Here is a 20,681-nt window from a genome sequence, read left to right as displayed (position 1 = left end):
TTTTCCTAACCATGATGCCCTTCTCCCTGCCCCCTTCCCACTCTCAGTCCACAATGGAGACCCATACCAGAATCAGGTTTGTCATCGTTCATATTGGTTATGAATTTTGTATTTTTTGCAGCATCAGCAGCACATAAAATTACTTCAGTACTGTGTAAAAGTCTTAGGCACCCTAACTATATATACGTGCCTAAGACCTTTGCACATTACTGTATAGGATGATAAGATTGTAGCAAGATCTTCGAGACAGTAGGCACCTGAGTGAACAGAATCAGATGTTATGAATCAGTTAATCAGATTGTGAAATTGGCTGCACAGTGACTGAGAAAGGGGTGTAAATTGAAATTGATGAATTCATTGGCAAATCAGGCATAGAAAGAAAAGTTATAGAACACAGAACATAGGACAGACAGGCCGTTTGGCCCATGATGTTGTGTCGAATCTGATGCCAATCTATACTGAATATCCATCACTGTATTTCATCCACATCCCTTCATTTCCTTCATATTCATGTCTCTATCTTAAAGTGTTTTAAACTCCACCAAAATGCATGATTCCACTAATACCCCCATAACCCATTCCAACCTGTGTATAAACATCATTAAATTTACCATCTCTAACTATACAAAAATGCCTTTGTGTGTGTGGCTGGGGGTATAGCTCAGTGGTAGAGCATTTGACTGCAGATCAAGAGGTCCCTGGTTCAAATCCAAGTGCCCCCTTCTCTTTACTTTTGACTTCAAAATTACCCTGTATTTCAATTCTCAGGAGCCGTCTCGATGGGCCAAATTACCCAATTCTGTTCCTATACCTTGTGATCTTAAGGACATTTCTACCTCCGGAAAAAGATTCCCTCTTGTCCTGCCTATGCCTCTGGTAATTATAAAAATCTTAATGAAGTTTCCCCTCAGCCTCCGATGCTCCAGCGAGAACAATCCAAGTTTGTTTTCCTTATAGCTCATACCCTCTAATCTAGTCAACATTTTGGTAAACCCCTTCGACACCCTTTCCAGAATCTCCACGTCTTTCCTATAGTGAGGAGACCAGAACGCATGCAAAACTTCAAGTGTGGTCTGACTAAAATTTTGTATGGTTGCAGCTTAACTTCCTGAAGCACCTGAATTCTATTGATTCCTTGTGAATGTCTATTCCCGAAGTTCTCTGTAGAGAATTTTTTGTTATCAGTCTAAAATCTATTGTTTCCTGTGCCCTTTCTTCCCTTAGCGCAATTTAGCAGATGTGACCGTTCATTTGATTGTACGTTTAAGAGAGGTTTGGGAAGTAGTTGGATGAGAGTGTTTTTGGTCCAGGTGTGGGTCAATGTGACTTGGCAGGATAATAGTGTGGCATGGACTAGATGGGCCGAAAGGCCTATTTCTGCACTTTAGTGCTTTCTGATTCTATGATTAATGTACCTCTCTTTATATCATACTTCAGTTATCTGTGTTATATTTAAATTACTATTATACAGTACTGTGCAAAAGTCTTAGGCATTTATATATTGTCAGAGTGCCTGAGACTTCTACACAGTACTGTAGTAATTTTATGTATTGCACTATGCTGCTGCCACAAAAAAATAAACAAATTTCATGACATATGTGAGTGATTCTGATATGGGTCTCTATTGTGGACTGAGAATAGAAAGGGGGCAGGGAGAGGGGAATCATGGTTGGGAAAAGGGGGAGAGTGGAGGGAGAGGGAAGCACCAGATAGACATTCTGTAATGATCAATAAACCAATTGTTTGGAATCAAATGACCTTGCCTGGTGTCTCAGGGCTGTGTGTATCTGCACCCATGCCACCCCCACCTTTGGCACTCCTTCTCTGCCACCTGTCCTACAACCCTCCTGCAGATCTCCACTCGCCATTCCCAACATCCTTTGCTCCCACCAGATTTACAAACTTGCTCCCTGCTCCACATTGATGAAGACAGTACTGTGCAAAAGTCTCAGGCACCCCAGCTATATCTATGTGCCTATGACTTTTGCGCAGTACCATATATCCACCAAAATATTTTATTCAATTTAGATGCGAATTAAGGAGATGATTACTTAAATTTTTCTGTCCCTCTTAACTAGACCAGCTGGAATGGAGTTTCTGAATCCAAATTGTCAGAGCCATGTGCTTATTACATTTATTATGATAACTTGTCTCATTAGTGTGAATGTGATAAAAGTGAAGTGAAGGGAATAAGTTGCTTATTCATATTCATATTTATTTTATTTTGTGGCAGTTTGTAGCTTGGGACTGCCGGAGGTCATACATTGGTGCTAGAAAGTTTGTGAATCCTGTAGAACTTTCTTTATTTCTGCATAAGTATAACCTAAAATGTGATCAGATCTTCAGGTAAGTCTTAAAACTAGATAAAGAGAACCCAATTACACAGCTGGAATGAGGTTTTGGTGTTGGTGTGCAGTCCCCTTTTTCCTCCAAACATAGCAATGTGCATTTCTGACAGAAAGTTCAACTTTTGTTTAATCCACAGAACATTGTCCCAGAAGTGTTGTAGAACATCTAGGTAGTCATGTGCAAACTTGAGACATGCAGCAAAGTTTTTTTTTGGAGAGCAGTAGTTTCCTCCAGGGTATCCTTCCATGAGCACCATTCTTGTTCAGTGTTTTTTTCTTATTGTGGACACATAAACAGAGACTTTAGCAAGTTCTAGAGATTTCTGCAGGTCTTTTGCTGTTACCCTTGGGTACTTTCTCACAACCTTCAGCATTGCACACTGTGCTCTTGGTGTGATCTTTACAGGATGCCCAGTCCTAGGAAGAGTAGCAACAGTACTGAGTTTCCTCCATTTGTAGACAATTTCTCTTACTGTGGACTGCTGAACACTCGGGTCTTTAGAAATGCTTTTGTAGCCTTTTCCAGCTTCATGCAGCCCTACAATTCTTCTTTTAAAGTCCTCTGAAAGATGCTTTGATCAAGTTGTTTTGACTTTGTGTGTTGTTTTTATAGGGCAGGACCCTTCTTCAACACACTCCTCCAATCTCATCTCATGGATTGGAACACCTGACTTCAAATAGCTTTTGTAGATGCATTACCCCAGAGGTTCACATATGTTATCCAACAAATAAATGTAATATTGGATCATTTTTCTCAATAAATAAATGAACAAGTATGATGTTTTTCCATGTTATTTCTTAAATTGGGTTTTAGAACTCATGTGAAGATCTGATCACATTTTAGGTTATAATTTTACAGAAATAGAGAAAATTCTACAAGGTTCACAAACTTTCTAGCACCACTTGTATCCTTGCTGACCAATTAATATCGCTTCAAGATAGTATGCTTACTAATTGCTAATAAAGGATCGAAATAAGGAATTCAACTCTTTGGAACAATCATTTCATTGGAGCTGAGGATGAGTCATTCAAGCATAACAGCTCCGTGGTGGTCGCAGGGTCCCGGCAATTGTTTTGATTTTGGATTAGTTTTAGCTACGACACAAATCATCGTTGCAAATTAAAAATGGTAATAATCCCAGTACAATGCCCAGGATTGACTGTTTAAAAGGGACCTCTGATTTAAATGCTAGTGGCTACAACTGGGGTGATAATTGCTTCATATTTTCTAAAAGGATGTATAAGAGAAGAAAAGATAGAACTGTTACAAAGAAGGGAAAAGCAAAACAGAAATTGGCAGTGTGGAAACCAGTTTCACATTTCAAATTTTAAAGTTCAAAGTTGAAAGTAAATTTATTATCAAAGTATATATATGTCACTATATACTAACCTGACATTCATTTTCCAACAGGCATTCACAGTAGAACAAAAAAATAATAAAATCAATGATACATATCACATAAAGACTGACAAACAACCAATGTGCAAAAGACAACAAAGTGCAAATGCAAAAAAATTAGAAATAATATTAAATAAATAATGGTGAGATATGTGATGTAGAGGCCTATAGGTTGTGGTGCTGTGGTATATGAAGTTATTTACACTGGTTCAGGAGCCTGATGGTTGAAGAATAATAACTGTTCCTGAATTTGGAGGTGTGGGACTCAAGGCCCATGTACCTTCTTCCTGATGGCAACATTACTAGACAAGGTAGTGTTCCTTCCTTCAAGGACAGTGGGTAATGAACACATTTAATACCCAAGAGAGAGTTCTTGGAGTTCCTGGAGTTTAGGAAATAGAACCGAAAACACTGTACAGGCCATTCAGCCCACAATGCTATGCCAACCTCTCCTAGGGAACACTTTGCATCTAGTGATCCTGGTGCCATTAGTTTCAAAATAGTAAATATTCATTAGTAAATATGGAAAAGGATAAATCTGGCCAATGTTTGAGATTCTAAATTGGAGAAAGGCCAATTTTGATGATATCTGAATGGATCTGGCAATTGTGGACTGAGACAGGCTGTTTTCTTGTAAGGTGTACTTGGTAAGTGGGAGGCCTTCGAAAGTGAAATCTTGAGAGTACAACACTTGTATGTGCCTGTCAGAACAAAAGGTAAAGATAATAAATTGAGGGAACCTTGGATTTTAAGAGATATTGGGGTCCTGGTGAAGAAAAAAAGAAGTGATTAGTAGGTATAGGCAGGAAGAATCAAATGAGGTACTTATGGAATATAAGAAATGCAAGAGAATACTTAAGAAAGAAATCAGGATTACTAAAAGAAGGCATGAGGTTGCCCTTGCAGACAAGGTGATGGAGAATCTTAAGGGATCCTACAGTAATGTTAAGAGCAAAAGGATTGCAAGAGACAAAATTGGTCCTCTGGATGATCAGAATGGTAATATATGAGTGGAGACAAAAGAGATGGGGGAGATTTTCACTAGATTTTTTGCACCTTAATTTACTCAGGAGACAGGAACAGTGCCTATAGAAATGAAACAAATCAGCAGCAAGGTCATGGATCCTATACAGAATACAGAGGAGGATGTGTTTGCTGTCTTGAGGCAAAATAGGGTAGATAAATCCCCAGGGCCTGACAAGGTGTTTCTTGGACCCTGTAGGAGTCAAGTTCAGAAATTCAGAAATTGCCGGGGCCCTAGCACAGAGATTTAAATCATCCTTAGCGACAGCTGTGGTTCTGGAGGATTGGGGGATAGCTTATATTGTTTAAGAAAGGCTATAAAACTAAACCAGGAAATCATATAGGCTGGTGAGCCGGAGAGCTGAATTGGGAAAGTTAATGGAAGATATTCTAAGGGACTGGATATATGAATATTTGGATAGGCAGGGACATATTTGGGATAGTCAGCATAGCTTTGCGTGTGGTAGGTCACGTATAACTAATCTTACAGATATTTTTGATGAGGTTACCAGGAAATTTGATACAGGCAAATCAATGGAAGTTGTCAATATAGACTTCCGCAAGACATTTGACAAGGTCTCGCATGGGAGATTGGTCAGGAAAGTTCAGTAAATTGGCTTTGTGGGAGAAGCCATGGGGTATTAATATTTGGCTGCCTCTCTGACTGGAGGTCTGTGACTAATGGAGTGCCATAGGGATCAGTGCTGGGACTATTGTTGCTAGCTGTCTGTATCAATGAGCAGAATGATAACATGATTAACTGGATCAGCAAATTTGTGGATAACTGCAAGATTGGGGGTGCAGTGGACAGCGAGGAATACTCTCCGAGCTTGCAGTGAGATTGGGACCAGCTGGAGTAGTGGTCAGATAGAATTTAATGCAGACAAGTGAGAGTTATTACCCTTGGGTCAGACCAACAGGGAGTACAGGTCCATATCTCATTGAGACTGGCCACGCAGGTAGATAGCGACATAAAGGAACATTGGCTTTCATAAATCAAAGTATTGAATATAGGAGATGCGATGTTTTGTTGAAGTTGCATAATATGTTGTTGAGCCCTAAAGAGTTAAAAGGGACATGAGGAGAAACTTCTTCACTCAGAGGGACATGGGAGTGTGAAATGAGTTCCAGCACAAGTGGTGCTTGTGAGCTCAAATTCAATGTTTAAGAGAAGTTTGGATAGGTACATGGATAGTAGGGGTTTGGAGAGCTATGGTCCTGGAGTAGGCAGATTAATGGTTTGGCATGGTCTAGATAGGCTGAAGGGCTTGTCCCTGTGCTGTACTTTACTATGACTCTAAGACCTTTCAAACAACAGGAAGATCAATCAATCTACAAGTATGTGAAGAGCAAGAGGATAAGATGTGAGAGAATAGGATCAATCAAGTGTGACAGCGGAAAGGTGTGTATGAAACCAGAGGAGATAGCAGAGGTACTTAAAGTATTCACTATGGGAAAGGATCTTGGCGATTGCAGGGATGACTTACAGCAGATTGAAAAGCTTGACAATATAGACATTAAGAAAGAGGATGTGCTGGAACTTTTGGAAAGCATCAAGTTGGATAAGTCTCCGGGACTGGATGGAGATGTGCCCCAGGCTACTGTGGGAGGCGAGGGAGGAGATTGCTGAGCCTCTGACAATAATTTTTGTATCATCAATGGGGATGGGAGAGGTTCCAGAGGATTGGAAGGTTGCAGGTGTTGTTCTCTTATTCAAGAAAGAGAGTAGTGATAGCCCAGGAAATTATAGATCAGTGAGTCTTATTTCAGTGGTTGGTAAATTGACGGAGAAGATCCTGAGAGGCAGGATTTATGAACACTTGGAGAGGCATAATATGATTAGGAATAGTCAGCATGGCTTTGTCAAGGGCAGATCATGCCTTAAAAGCCTGATTGAATTTTTTGAGGATGTCACTAAACACATTGATGAAGGTAGAGCAGTAGATGTAGTGTATATGGATTTCAGCAAGGCATTTGATAATGTACCTTATGCAAGGCTTATTGTGAAAGTAAGGAGGCATGGGATCCAAGGAGGCTTTGTGGATCCAGAATTGGCTTGCTCACAGAAGGCAATGATTGATTGTAGACTGGTCATATTCTGCATGGAATTCAGTGACCAGTGGAGTGCCTCTGGGACCCATACTCTTAGTGATTTTTATAAATGACCTAGAATGAAGAAGTGGAAGGTTGGTTAGTAAATTTGCTGATGATACAAAGGGTGGAGTGTGTTGTGGATAGTGTGGAGGACTGTCAGAGGTTACAGTGGGACATTGATAAGATGCAAAACTGGGCTGAGAAGAGGCGGATGGAGTTCAACCCAGATAAGTGTGAAGTGGTTCATTTTGGTAGGTCAAATATGATGGCAGAATATAGTATTAATGACAAGGCTGTGCGGAGGATCAGAGGGATCTTGGGGTTCGGGTCCATGGAACACTCAAAGCTGCTGTGCAGGTTGACTCTGTGGTTAAGAAGGCATCTAGTGTATTGGCCTTCATCAGCCATGGGATTGAGAGCCGAGAGGTAACGTTGCAGCTATATCTGACTCCACTTGGACTGCACTCAGTTCTGGTCACCTCACTACAGGAAGGATGTGGAAACTATAGAAAAGGTGCAGAGGAGATTTACAAGGATGTTGCCTGGATTTGGGAACCTTCCTTATAAGAATAGGTTGAGTGAACTCGACCTTTTCTCCTTGGAGCAGCAGAGGATGAGAGATGACCTTAAAGAGGTGCTTAAGATGATGAGAGCCATTGATCGTGTGGATAGTCAGATGCTTTTTCCCAGGGTTGAAATGGTTGCCACAAGAGGACACAGGTTTAAGGTGCTTGGAATAGGTACAGAGATGTCAGAGGTAATTTTTTTATGCAGAGAGTGGTGAGTGCGTAGAATGGGCTGGCAGCAATGGTGGTGGAGGTGGATATGATAGGGTCTTTTAAGAGACTCCTGGACAGGTACAAGGAGCTTAGAAACATAGAGGGCTATGGGTAACCCTAGGAAATTTCTAAAGTAAGTACATGGTCGGCACAGCACTTTTGGGCCTGTATTGTGTTGTAGGTTTTCTATGTTTCTATGTTTTAGCCTGTCTCTCCCACATTGACCTCTAGTTCTCGATCATCCTGTTGCCTATCTAAGATGGGACTGGATAAGTCACGGTCATCAGTTAAAAGCAAAGAGGGATGGCATTGTGAGATCTTGACCTGCTATTGGAAAAGCAATGTAAACACCAGTTTTGTGTGTTGCTTAATTGAACTGTCTGATTATGAAGTGATGACATCTCAAATAAGATAATAAGTTGTTTTTGCTGTGTTGACTTGTTCAATTTAATATTTCAAACACATGATTGGTAAATATCGGATGAAACTAGTGCCATATTATAACATGCTGTTAGCTATTGCACACAAGAAATAGCCTTTATCCTAGATTATAGAAAGGGCATTTGATCATGTTTTTGAAATGTACGAACAACTGAAGCAATTTAATTATTTGATATAGATGAAGGTACATTCAAGCTTTCAAGCTGCTATTTATCACAATAGCCATATCTTTACAAATTCAAAGCCAGTAGATTTATTTATCATGCATGGTAAATTGAATTTTGGGCATCCTACATTAATTCTGAAAAAGGTTTACAAATACTTGGCACTACAAAAAAAAATCACTTCTTTAATGATTGATGAACTAATTCCTCTTACATGCTGAAGTAGTTTGTACTTAAACCAGGTCTGAACATTTTTAAATGCTTTATTGTACATTAGTGGCATTCATGAGTACAAAGGTCGATTTTGTGCTGGTTTCTTCAAAGGTTGGCTCAGTGTCTGCTCATATCCTATCATTAAGCATGTTGGAAATCTCAACGAACAATTCATACCTATTTGAAGAGAAACAGAGGAAATGCAGAGCTCACAAGAGTTAAGAACATTTGGGCCATTTCATCATGGCTGATCGATTTCCCTTTCAAAACAATTGTCCTGCCTTCTCCCCATCATTTTTTACATCCTGAATAATCAAGAACCTATCCACCTCTGCCTTAACTAAACCCAGTGACTTGGCCTCCGGAGCCATCTGTGGAAATGAATTCCACCGATTCAACCACCTCTGGCTAAACAAATTCCTCCTCATCTCTGTTCTAAATGGACATCCCTCTATTTTGAGGCTGTGCCCACTGGTCCTAGATACTCACATCAAAGGAATCAGCTTTTTCACATTCACTCTATCTAAGTCTTTCAATGTTTGATAGGTTTCAATGAGATCCCCCCCCCCCCCCGCCATTCTTCTCAATCCCAATGACTACAGGCCCAAAGCTTTCAATCGCTGTTCATATGATAATCATTTCATTTCCTGAATCATTCTTGTGAACCTCCTCTGAACTGTCAGCACATCCTTTCTTAATAAAGTGTCCAAAACTGTTTACAATATTCCAAGTGAGGCCTCACCAGTACCTTGTACAACTTCAGCATCACATCCTTGCTTTAATATTTTTGTCCTTTTGAAATGAATGCTAACATTGCATTTGCCTGCCACACAACAGACTCAATCTACAAATTAACCATGAGGAAATCCTGCACAAAGACTCCCAAATCCCTTTGCACCTCAGATTTTTGAATTTTTTCCACATGTAGAAAATAGTCTATGCTTTTACTCTTTCTACCAAAATGCATGACCATACACTTCCTGACACTGTATTCCATCTGTCAGCTCTTTGCCCATTTTTCTAATCTGTCAAAATACTTCTGTAGCCTCTCTACTTCCTCAAAACTAGCTGCCCCCACCTATCTTCCTATTGTCTGCAAACTTTTCAAAAAAGTAATTAATTCCATTATCCAAGTCATTGACATACAACGTAAAAGTAGTCCCAACACAGACTCCTGTGGAACACCACAAGTTACTGGCAGCCATCCAGAAGAGGATTTATTCCCATTCTTTGCCTCCTGCCAATCAGCCACTCCTATATCCATGCTACAATCTTTCTTGTAATACCATGGACTCATAGCTTGTCAAGCAGCCTCATGTGTAGCACCTTGACAAAGGCCTTCTGAAAATCCAGGTACATAACATCAACAGATTTTCCTTTGTCTATCCTGCTTGTTATTTCTTCAAAGAATCCCAACAGGTTTGTCAGGCAAGGTTTTCCCTTGAGGAAACCATGCTGACTATGGCCTACTTTATCATGTGCCCTGAAGTACCCAGAGACCTCACTCTTAATAATTGACTCCAACATCTTCCCAACCACTGAGTTCTGACTAACTGGCCTATAGATTCATTTCTTTTGCTTCTCTCTCTTTTTAAAGAGTGGAGTGATATTTGCAATTTTCCTGTCTTCCTGAACCATTCCAGAGTCTCATGATTCTTGAAAGATCATTACTAATGCCTCCACAATCTCTTCAGCTACCTCTTTCAGAACCCTGGGGTGTAGTCCATCAGGTCCAGGTGACTTATCTACCTTCAGACCTTTCAGTTTCCCAAGCACCATCTCCCTGGTAATAGCAACTGCACTCACTTCTGCCTCACGACTCTCTTGACTTCAGGCATACAGCTGAAGTCTTCCACAGTGAAGGCTGATCTAAAATACTTATTCAGTTTGTTTTCAATTTCCTTGTCCCCTGTTACTATCTCTCCAACATCATTTTCCAGCTATTCAAAAGTTCCTCTCACCTCTTTTATACTCTCTAAATATCTGAAAAGATTTGGTATAATTTTATATTTTTGGCTAGCTTACCTTCATATTTCATCTACCCCCCCCCCATGGCTTTTTTAGTTGCCTTCTGTTTGTTTAAAAAAAATTCCCAATCCTGTAACACCCCTCTCTTTGGCTTTGACTTCTCTTGTTAACAATTGTTGCATCATCCTATCTTTGGAATACTTCCTCTTCTTTGGGATGTGTCTATTCTGTTCCTCCTGAATTGCTCCCAGAAGCTTCAGCCATTGCTGTTCTGCCATCATTCCTCTTAATGTCCCTTTCCAATCAACTTTGGCCAGCTCCTCTCTCATGCCTCTGTAATTCCCTTGACTCCATTGTAATACTGATGCATCTGACTTCAGGTTCTCCTCCTCAAGAGAGAATTCTATCATATTATGATCACTGGGTTCCTTTTACCTTAAATTCTCTAATCATATCTAATTGATTACACAACAACCAGTCCAGACTTGCAGATCCCCAAGTGGGTTCAACCCAAGCTCCTCCAAAAAGTCATCTCAGAGACATTCCAGAAATTCTCTCTCGTAGAATCCAGCATCAACGTAATTTTTCCAATCTATCTTCACAACAAGGCATTTGACTAGGTACGCCACCCAAGGCTTATTGAGAAAGTAAGGAGGCAGGAAGATCGGGACATTGCTTTGTGGATCCAGAACTGGCTTGCCCACAGAAGGCAAAGAGTGGTTGTAGACGGGTCATGTTCTGCATGGAGACCAGTGACCAGTGGTGTGCCTCAGGGATCTGTTCTGGGACTCCTACTCTTCGTGATTTTTATAAATGACCTGGATGAAGAAGTGGAGGAAGGATGTGGTAACCATAGAAAGGGTGCCGAGGAGATTTACAAGGATGTTGCCTGGATTGGGGAGCATGCCTTAGGTTGAGTGAATTCAGTGTTTTTTTCTTGGTGCGACGGAGGATGAGGGGTGACCTGATAGAGGTGTATAAGATGATGAGAGGCATTTATTGTGTGGATAGTCAGAAACTTTTTCCCAGGGCTGTAATGACTAGCATGAGAGGGCACAGTTTTAAGGTGCTTGGAAGTAGGTACAGAGGAGATGTCAGGGGTAAGTTTTTTACGCAGAGAGTGGTGAGTGCGTGGAATGGGCTGCCAGCAACAGTGGTGGAGGTGGATATGATAGGGTCTTTTAAGAGACTCCTGGTATATGGAATTCAGAAAAATAGAGGGCTATGGGTAACCCGAGGTAAGTGGCCGGTGAGTGAGTGAGCCAGTGAAGGAGTGGAGATCTGAGGCTTTGACTCGAGAGATTCTGGCAGTTTTGGCAGTTGGACTGTGCAATCAAGTCAATCAAGATTTGAATAGCTCAGCAGAAAGCCATTGATTAGACAATCAAGATTTGAATAGCTCAGACTCAGCAGAAAGCAGCTGATTGGGCAATCGAGGTCAGGTGACCAAGCAGTTTGAAAAGCTCAAACAAATAAATAGAGGGGTAGCTCAAGCAGAGCGGCCTGTGGAAAGCAGCCAGTGAAGATTTGAGGCTTTGACGAGAAGAGGCTGAGGACGAGCTTCACTCCAAGTGAGGTAAGGCCGGGTAAGTTCCTTTCAAAGGAGAAAGTTTCAAAAGTTGAGGCAAGTATTGGGTAGGTCATGGCAGCTGAGATCGGCCCCGTGGTTTGTTCATCCTGCAGCATGTGGGAAATCAGGGATACTTCCAGTGTCCCTGACGACTATGTGTGCAGGAAGTGTGTCCAACTGCAGTTTCTGGCAGACCGCATTGAGCATCTGGAGCTGCGATTGGATTCATACTGGAGCATCCGTGATGCTGAGAAAGTTGTGAATAGCACGTTCAGTGAGTTGGCCACACCGCAGGTAAAGGCTACACAGGCAGAAATGGAAGGGGTGGCCACTAGACAGCGTAGCAGTAGGCAGGTAGTGCAGGAGTCCCCTGGGGTCATCTCCCTCCTAAACAGATATACTGTTTTGGATACTGCTGGGGGAGATGTCTCATCAGGGGAAGGCAACAGCAGCCGAGTTCATTGCACCATGGGTGGCTCTGCGGCACAGGAGGGAAGGAAAAGGAGTGGGAGAGCTATAGTGATAGGGGATTCGATTGTAAGGGGAATAGATAGGCATTTCTGCGGCTGCAAAAGAGACTCCAGGATGGTATGTTGCCTCCCTGGTGCAAGGGTCAAGGATGTCTCTGAGCGGCTGCAGGACATTCTGGAATGGGAGGGTGAATAGCCAGTGGTCGTGGTGCACATAGGTACCAACAATATAGGTAAAAAATGGGATGAGGTCCTACAAGGTGAATTTAGGGAGTTAGGAGATAAACTAAAAAGTAGGACCACAAAGGTAATAATCTCTGGATTACTACCAGTGCCACGTGCTAGTCAGAGTAGAAATAGGAGGATATTTCAGATGAATATGTGGCTTGAAAAATGGTGCAAGGGGGAGGGATTCAAATTTCTGGGGCATTGGAACCAGTTCTGGGGGAGGTGGGACCAGTATAAACAGGACAGTCTGCACCTGGGCTGGACTGGAACCAATGTTCTAGGGGGAGCGTTTGCTACTGCTGTTCAGGAGGCTTTAAACTAATGTGGCAGGGGGATGGGAACAAGTGCAGAGAGACAGAGGGGTGTAAAATGAGGGTAGAAGCAAAAAGTAGTAAGGTGAAAAGTAAAAGTGGCAGGCAGGCAAATCCAGGGCAAAAAGTAAAAAGGGCCACTTTTCAACATAATTGTATAAGGGCTAAGAGTGTTGTAAAAACAAGCCTGAAGGCTTTGTGTGTCAATGCGAGGAGCATTCGTAACAAGGTGGATGAATTGAATGTGCAGATAGTTATTAATGAATATGATATAGTTGGGATCACAGAGACATGGCTCCAGGGTGACCAAGGATGGGGGCTCAACATCCAGGGATATTCAATATTCAGGAGGGATAGAGAGGAAAGAAAAGGAGGTGGGGTAGCATTGCTGGTTAGAGAGGAGATTAACGCAATAGAAAGGAAGGACATTAGCCTGGAGGATGTGGAATCGATATGGGTAGAACTGCATAACACTAAAGGGCAGAAAACACTGGTGGGAGTTGTGTACAGGCCACCTAACAGTAGTAGTGAGGTTGGGGATGGCATTAAACAGGAAATTAGAAATGCGTGCAATAAAGGAACAGTAGTTATAATGAGTGACTTCAATCTACATATAGATTGGGTGAACCAAATTGGTAAGGGTGCTGAGGAAGAGGATTTCTGGGAATGTATGCCGGATGGTTTTCTGAACCAACATGTCGAGGAACCAACTAGAGAGCAGGCCATTCTAGATTGAGTATTGAGCAATGAGGAAGGGTTAGTTAGCAATCTTGTCGTGCGAGGCCCCTTGGGTAAGAGTGACCATAATATGGTGGAATTCTTCATTAAGATGGAGAGTGACATAATTAATTCAGAAACAAAGGTTCTGAACATAAAGAAGGGTAACTTTGAAGGTATGAGGCATGAATTAGCTAAGATAGACCGGCAAATGATACTTAAAGGGTTGACGGTGGATATGCAATGGCAAGCATTTAAAGATCGCATGGATGAACTACAACAATTGTTCATCCCAATTTGGCAAAAGAATAAACCAGGGAAGGTAGTGCACCCATGACTGACAAGGGAAATTGGGGATAGTATCAAGTCCAAAGAAGAAACACATAAATTAGCAAAAAAAAAAGCGGTACACCTGAGGACTGGGAGAAATTCAGACACCAGCAGAGGAGGTCAAAGGGCTTAATTAGGAAAGGGAAAAAAGAGTATGAGAGAAAGCTGGCAGGGAACATAAAAACTGACTGTAAAAGCTTTTATAGATACGTGAAAAGAAAAAGATTGGTCAAGACAAATGTAGGTCCTTTACAGTCAGAAACAGGTGAATTGATCATCGGGAACAAAGACATGGCAGACCAATTGAATAACTACTTTGGGTCTGTCTTCACTAAGGAGGACATAAATAATCTTCCGGAAATAGTAAGGGACCGAGGGTCTAGTGAGATGGAGGAACTGAGGGAAATACATGTTAATAGGGAAGTGGTGTTAGGTAAATTGAAGGGATTAAAGGCAGATAAATCCCCAGGGGCAGATAGTCTGCATCCCAGAGTGCTTAAGGAAGTAGCCCAAGAAATAGTGGATGTATTAGTGATAATTTTTCAAAACTCCTTAGAGTCTGGATTAGTTCCTGAGGATTGGAGGGTGGCTAATGTAACCCCACTTTTTAAAAAAGGAGGGAGAGAGAAACTGGGGAATTATAGACCGGTTAGTCTGACATCGGTGGTGGGGAAAATGCTAGAGTCGGTTATCAAAGATGTGATAACCGCACATTTGGAAAGAGGTGAAATCATCGGACAAAGTCAGCATGGATTTGTGAAAGGAAAATCATGTCTGACGAATCTTATAGAATTTTTTGAAGATGTAACTAGTAGAGTGGATAGGGGAGAGCCAGTGGATGTGGTATATTTAGATTTTCAAAAGGCTTTTGACAAGGTCCCACACAGGAGATTAGTGTGCAAACTTAAAGCATACTGTATTGGGGTAATGGTATTAATGTGGATAGAGAATTGGTTGGCAGACAGGAAGCAAAGAGTGGGAGTAAATGGGACCTTTTCAGAATGGCAGGCAGTGACTAGTGGGGTACCGCAAGGCTCAGTGCTGGGACCCCAGTTGTTTACAATATATATTAATGATTTAGATGAGGGAATTAAATGCAGCATCTCCAAGTTTGTGGATAACACGAAGCTGGGCAGCGGTGTTAGCTGTGAGGAGGATGCTAAGAGGATGCAGGGTGACTTGGATAGGTTAGGTGAGTGGGCAAATTCATGGCAGATGCAATTTAATGTGGATAAATGTGAGGTTATCCACTTTGGTTGCAAGAACAGGAAAACAGATTATTATCTGAATGGTGGCCGATTAGGAAAAGGGGAGGTGCAACAAGACCTGGGTGTCATTGTACACCAGTCATTGAAGGTGGGCATGCAGGTACAGCAGGCGATGAAAAAGGCAAATGGTATGTTGGCATTCATAGCAAAAGGATTTGAGTACAGGAACAGGGAGGTTCTACTGCAGTTGTACAAGGCCTTGGTGAGACCGCATCTAGAGTATTGTGTGCAGTTTTGATCCCCTAATCTGAGGAAAGACATTCTTGCCATAGAGGGAGTACAAAGAAGGTTCACCAGATTGATTCCTGGGTTGGCAGGACTTTCATATGAAGAAAGACTGGATCGACTAGGCTTATACTCACTGGAATTTAGAAGATTGAGGGGGGATCTTATTGAAACGTATAAAATTCTAAAGGGATTGGACAGGCTAGATGCAGGAAGATTGTTTCCGATGTTGGGGAAGTCCAGAATGAGGGGTCACAGGTTAAGGATAAAGGGGAAGCCTTTTAGGACCGAGATGAGGAAAAACTTCTTCACACAGAGAGTGGTGAATCTGTAGAATTCTCTGCCACAGGAAACAGTTGAGGCCAGTTCATTGGCTATAATTAAGAGGAAGTTAGATATGGCCCTTGTGGCTAAAGGGATCAGGGGGTATGGAGAGAAAGCAGGTACAGGGTTTTGAGTTGGATGATCAGCCATGATCATACTGAATGGTGGTGCAGGCTCGAAGGGCCAAATGTCCTACTCCTGCACCTATTTTCTATGTTTCTATGTAATTTCTCAGTTAAGGACATGCTCCGCATAGCTTTGTGGGCCAAAGGGCCTGTATTGTGCTGTAGGTTTTCTATGTTTCTATGTCATATATTGAAATCCCCCATCACTAACGTGTTTGTACAATCTTTTGAGAAATATCTGTGCAAAAGTCTTAGTCAACTATATTTAGTTAGGGTGCCTAAGACTTTTTTACAGTACAGAAATGTAGTCATTTTATGTATTGCCCTGTACTGGTGCATGAAAAAAACAAATTTCATGACGTGTGTGATGATAAACCTGATTGTGATATGGGTCTCTGTTGTGGACTGAGAGTGAGATGGAGGCAGGGAGAGAGAAACCATAGTTGGCACGAGAAGGGAAATGGGAAGGAGTGGGAAGCACTAGAGAGACATTCTGTAATGATCAATAAACCAATTGTTTGGAATCAGATGATTTTCCCAGGTGTCTTAGGGCTGGGTGTGTCTGCACTTGCACTGTCCCCTCCTCTTGTGCTCTTTCTCTGCCACCTGACCAACAACTCTCCCACAGTGCTCCACCCTCACTATTCCGAACATCCTTTGCTGAAGTCAAATTTACAAACTCACTCTCTGCTCCATGTTGACAAATACTGTGCAAAAGCTTTAGGTACCCTAGCTATTTATATGTGCCTAGGACTTTGGCAACATGATGTGTTTGTTGCAAAACCAATATAAATCTCTGCTTTTAAAAAACTAAATAAAAAAGTGAGTAAAAATGAGATATTTGAAAATGTAACAGAATTTAATTATGTAGATCCGTATGAGAATAAAAATAAATGATGTTTCTATTTGGAAAGATTGAAAAGTGTAAGTTCACTTTTATTTTAAGCAACTCTGTGATTCTTCTTCTTCAAAAGATACTATAGTCTCCTTCTGTGTATTGCACGCAACCAAGCAGATGCCAAACCATCCATTAATCAAAGCTGAGGCATCTCTTCAGGGGCTTTTCAACTGAATTGAGGTCAGAGCTGAGAGTTTTGTTGACAGTTTTCGTTTTAAGCTCTTCTCCTGATCACAAGACATTCTGGGACCCTTCCGAACAGTTTCAATATTAGTTTCAAATGGATCGGTGAAAGCCTGCTGTTGGACCGTATGGTTCTGCCACTGAGGAGGATGATAGGAAACCGGTAAGTGAAGCCACAGCAACTGAACAGCACTCCCCATGCTCCGGTTTCCTCCCACAGTCCAAAGACGTAGCAGTTGGTAGGTTAATTGGTCATTGTAAATTGTTAATTCTGGAGATTGCCGGTGTGCAGCTTGAAGGGTTGGATGGTTCCGTATGGTATCTCAAAAAAATAAAATAAAATTAAAAGTTGGCATGATGAGTGCTCGATAATCCTGAACTTGATGATAACATTTGCAATGTTTAATGCTATATCCTCAGCTCAGCAGCATCCCACCTTCACACCCACCTGGCTTCACCTGTCACCTTCTAGCTTGTACTCCTTCCCTTTCTGCCTTCTCCTACCTTCTTGTTCTGACTTCCTCCCCAGTTTTTCCAGTCCTGATGAAGTGCCTTAGCTTAAAACGTTGACTGTTTATTCCCCAGCATAGACGCAGCCAGACCTGCCGAGTTCCTCCAGCATTTTCTATGTGTTGCTTCGGATTTCCAGCATCTTTCTGGACTTCCAGAAAGCTTTTGATAAAGTCCCACATAGGAGATTAGTGGGAAAAATTAGGGCACGTGGTATTGGGGGCAGAGTATTGACATGGATTGAAAATTGGCTGGCTGACAGGAAACAAAGAGTAGCGATTAACGGGTCTCTTTTGGAATGACAGGCTGTGACCAGTGGGGTACTGCAAGGTTCGGTGCTGGGACCGCAGCTGTTTACAATATACATTAATGATTTAGGTGAAGGGATTAAAAGTAACATTAGCAAATTTGCTGATGACACAAAGCTGGGTGGCAGTGTGAAATGTCAGGAGGATGTTATGAGAATGCAGGGTGACTTGGACAGCTTGGGTGAGTGGGCAAATGTATGGCAGATGCAGTTTAATGTGGATAAATGTGAGGTTATCCACTTTGGTGGCAAGAACAGGAAGGCAGATTACTATCTAAATGGAGTCAAGTTAGGAAAAGGGGAAGTACAACGAGATCTAGGTGTTCTTGTACATCAGTCAATGAAAGCAAGCATGCAGGTACAGCAGGCAGTGAAGAAAGCTAATGGCATGCTGGCCTTTATAACAAGAGGAATTGAGTATAGGAGTAAAGAGGTCCTTCTGCAGCTGTACAGGGCCCTGGTGAGACCCCACCTGGAGTATTGTGTGCAGTTTTGGTCTCCAAATTTGAGGAGGGACATTCTTGCTATTGAGGGAGTGCAGCGTAGGTTCACAAGGTTAATTCCCGGAATGGCAGGACTGTCATATGTTGAAAGATTGGAGCGACTGGGCTTGTATACACTGGAATTTAGAAGGATGAGAGGGGATCTGATTGAAACATATAAGATTATTAAGGGATTGGACACGCTGGAGGCAGGAAGCATGTTCCCGCTGATGGGTGATCCAGAACTAGAGGCCACAGTTTAAGAATAAGGGGTAGGTCATTTAGAACAGAGATGCGGTAAAACTTTTTCACCCAGAGAGTGGTGGATTTGTGGAATGCTGTGCCCCAGAAGGCAGTGGAGGCCAAGTCTCTGGATGCATTCAAGAGAGAGTTAGATAGAGCTCTTATAGATAGCGGGGTTAAGGGATATGGGGAGAGGGCAGGAACGGGGTACTGATTGTGTATGATCAGCCATGATCACAGTGAATGGCGGTGCTGTCTAGAAGGGCCGAATGGCCTACTCCTGCACCTACTGTCTATTGTCTATTATCTTGAGTTTATGTGCGCATACTTTCACCTGTTTCCTTTTGGGTATTCCAAGGCAGCTCGGGGCGGCGAAGCTTGGAGTTCAGTTCTGACGTCGTCTGTAAGGAGTCACTATGTCCTCCTTGTGGAATGCGTGGGTTCCTCCGGGTTCTCTGTTTTTTTCCGGTAGTCTGAAGATGTACCAGTCAGTAGGCTAATTAGTCATTTTAAATTGTCTCCCGATTAGGCTAGAGTTAAATCGGGCTGCTGGGCAGTACGGCTCGAGGTCCAGAAGGGCCAGTTCTGTGCTGTATCTGAATAAATAAATAATCATTCATGATTTTCTAACTTTCGGCATCCTGGACTTGACAGATAAATAGATGTGTTTGCCCTCAAATACCAATGAAGTTAAACTCAGACATCTCTCGTTTTCCCTGCTGCAAAACATTATTTCTGTCAGCAGCACTTTTATTTGTTTATTTTGCGATACTGCGCAGAGTAGGCCCTTCTGGCCCTTTGAGCCATGCTATCCCAGCAACCCCGACAGCCCATGATTTAACTCTAGCCTAATCACGGGACAATTTGCAATGACCAATTGACCTATCCGGTATGTCTTTGGACTGAGGAGAGAAATTGGAGCACCTGGAGGGAACTAATGTGATCATGTGGAGACTGGAGAACATATAGAGACACTTTACAGGTGATGCCGGAATTGAACTCTGACCTCCCGGAGCTGCGATTGTGTCGCACAAACCACTTTGCAACCGTGGTGCCCATCAATTTGAATCGATGTAGTGGAACAAACCCTATCTTGCTCGTAGGAATGCTCAGAACTCACACCACCAGGTTCAGGAACAGTTACTACACCTCTACCATCAGGCTCTTGAACAAAAGGGATAACTAAACTTATTTGCCCGTCCATTGAGATGTTCCCACAGGGAATGATCTCACTTCAAGGAATCCTTATCTTCTTATTTCATGTTCTCGTTATTTATTGCTATTTATTTGTATTTGCATTTGCACAGTTTGTTGTCTTCTGCCCTCCACTTGATCTTTCATTGATCCTGTTACAATTCTATAGATTTGCTGAGGTTGCCTGCAGGAAAATGAATCTCAGGGTTGTGCATGGTGACTTATATGACTTCCCTAATAAATTTTACTTTGAACTTTGAAAGCTCTGTATCTTTGCATTTATTTACTTCATTGTCGGGCAATGCAGAATTAATAATTTTCTGGGAAATGTAAAGGAAATCAGCTTTCCATGCAAATCATGTGGCAAGGTCAAGGTTTTCATTGTAAGTTAATCGGAGACATTTAACAGAATGAAGCACAGCCAGTAGGTCTGGCAATCCCTTTAGTGATTTGTAACTTTTCTAGCTCAATACTTAATGACTCTCTTGTGCTGGAATACAAAATAAATGATAATGTGGCAGCGATACCACAGGCAGGAAGAGTGTTTGGAATTTGGGGGCATTACTTAATTCTTAATTTATCTCCGTCAAAATTGTTTAAGTCTGCACACTTTCCACGCTTTATAAGCTGGAGTGATTTACAAGATTTTAGCAATAAGCATATCGGCTATGAGCTGCTTCCATTCTTTCACACAGTTCAGTCACTATCGTTGATCATTAATCTGAACTTGCCAGTACGAAGTATGGAGTTAGCTCAACACAAAAAGCTAATTTCACACAAACTACTCAGAAATATACCGTTTGAAATTTCAATTAGGCTTCAGATAATCTAAGACAAAGTTGCCTGCATAACAGGGATGAAATTAAT

At 41.9% G+C, this 20,681-nt stretch overlaps 1 non-coding gene across 1 annotated transcript; it reads left to right on the top strand.

Moving 5' to 3' along the window:
• Positions 1–650: 650 nt before the first annotated feature.
• trnac-gca (transfer RNA cysteine (anticodon GCA)) lies at positions 651–722 on the top strand. Its single transcript has one exon. It is a non-coding gene; the product is annotated as a tRNA-Cys (tRNA).
• Positions 723–20,681: the final 19,959 nt, after the last annotated feature.

The sequence above is a fragment of the Hemitrygon akajei genome, chromosome 9, assembly GCF_048418815.1.
Source record: "Hemitrygon akajei chromosome 9, sHemAka1.3, whole genome shotgun sequence".
Taxonomy (NCBI): Eukaryota; Metazoa; Chordata; class Chondrichthyes; order Myliobatiformes; family Dasyatidae; genus Hemitrygon; species Hemitrygon akajei.
The sequence above is the reverse complement of the archived record's forward strand: the minus strand, read 5'-3'. Positions and strand labels throughout refer to the sequence as shown.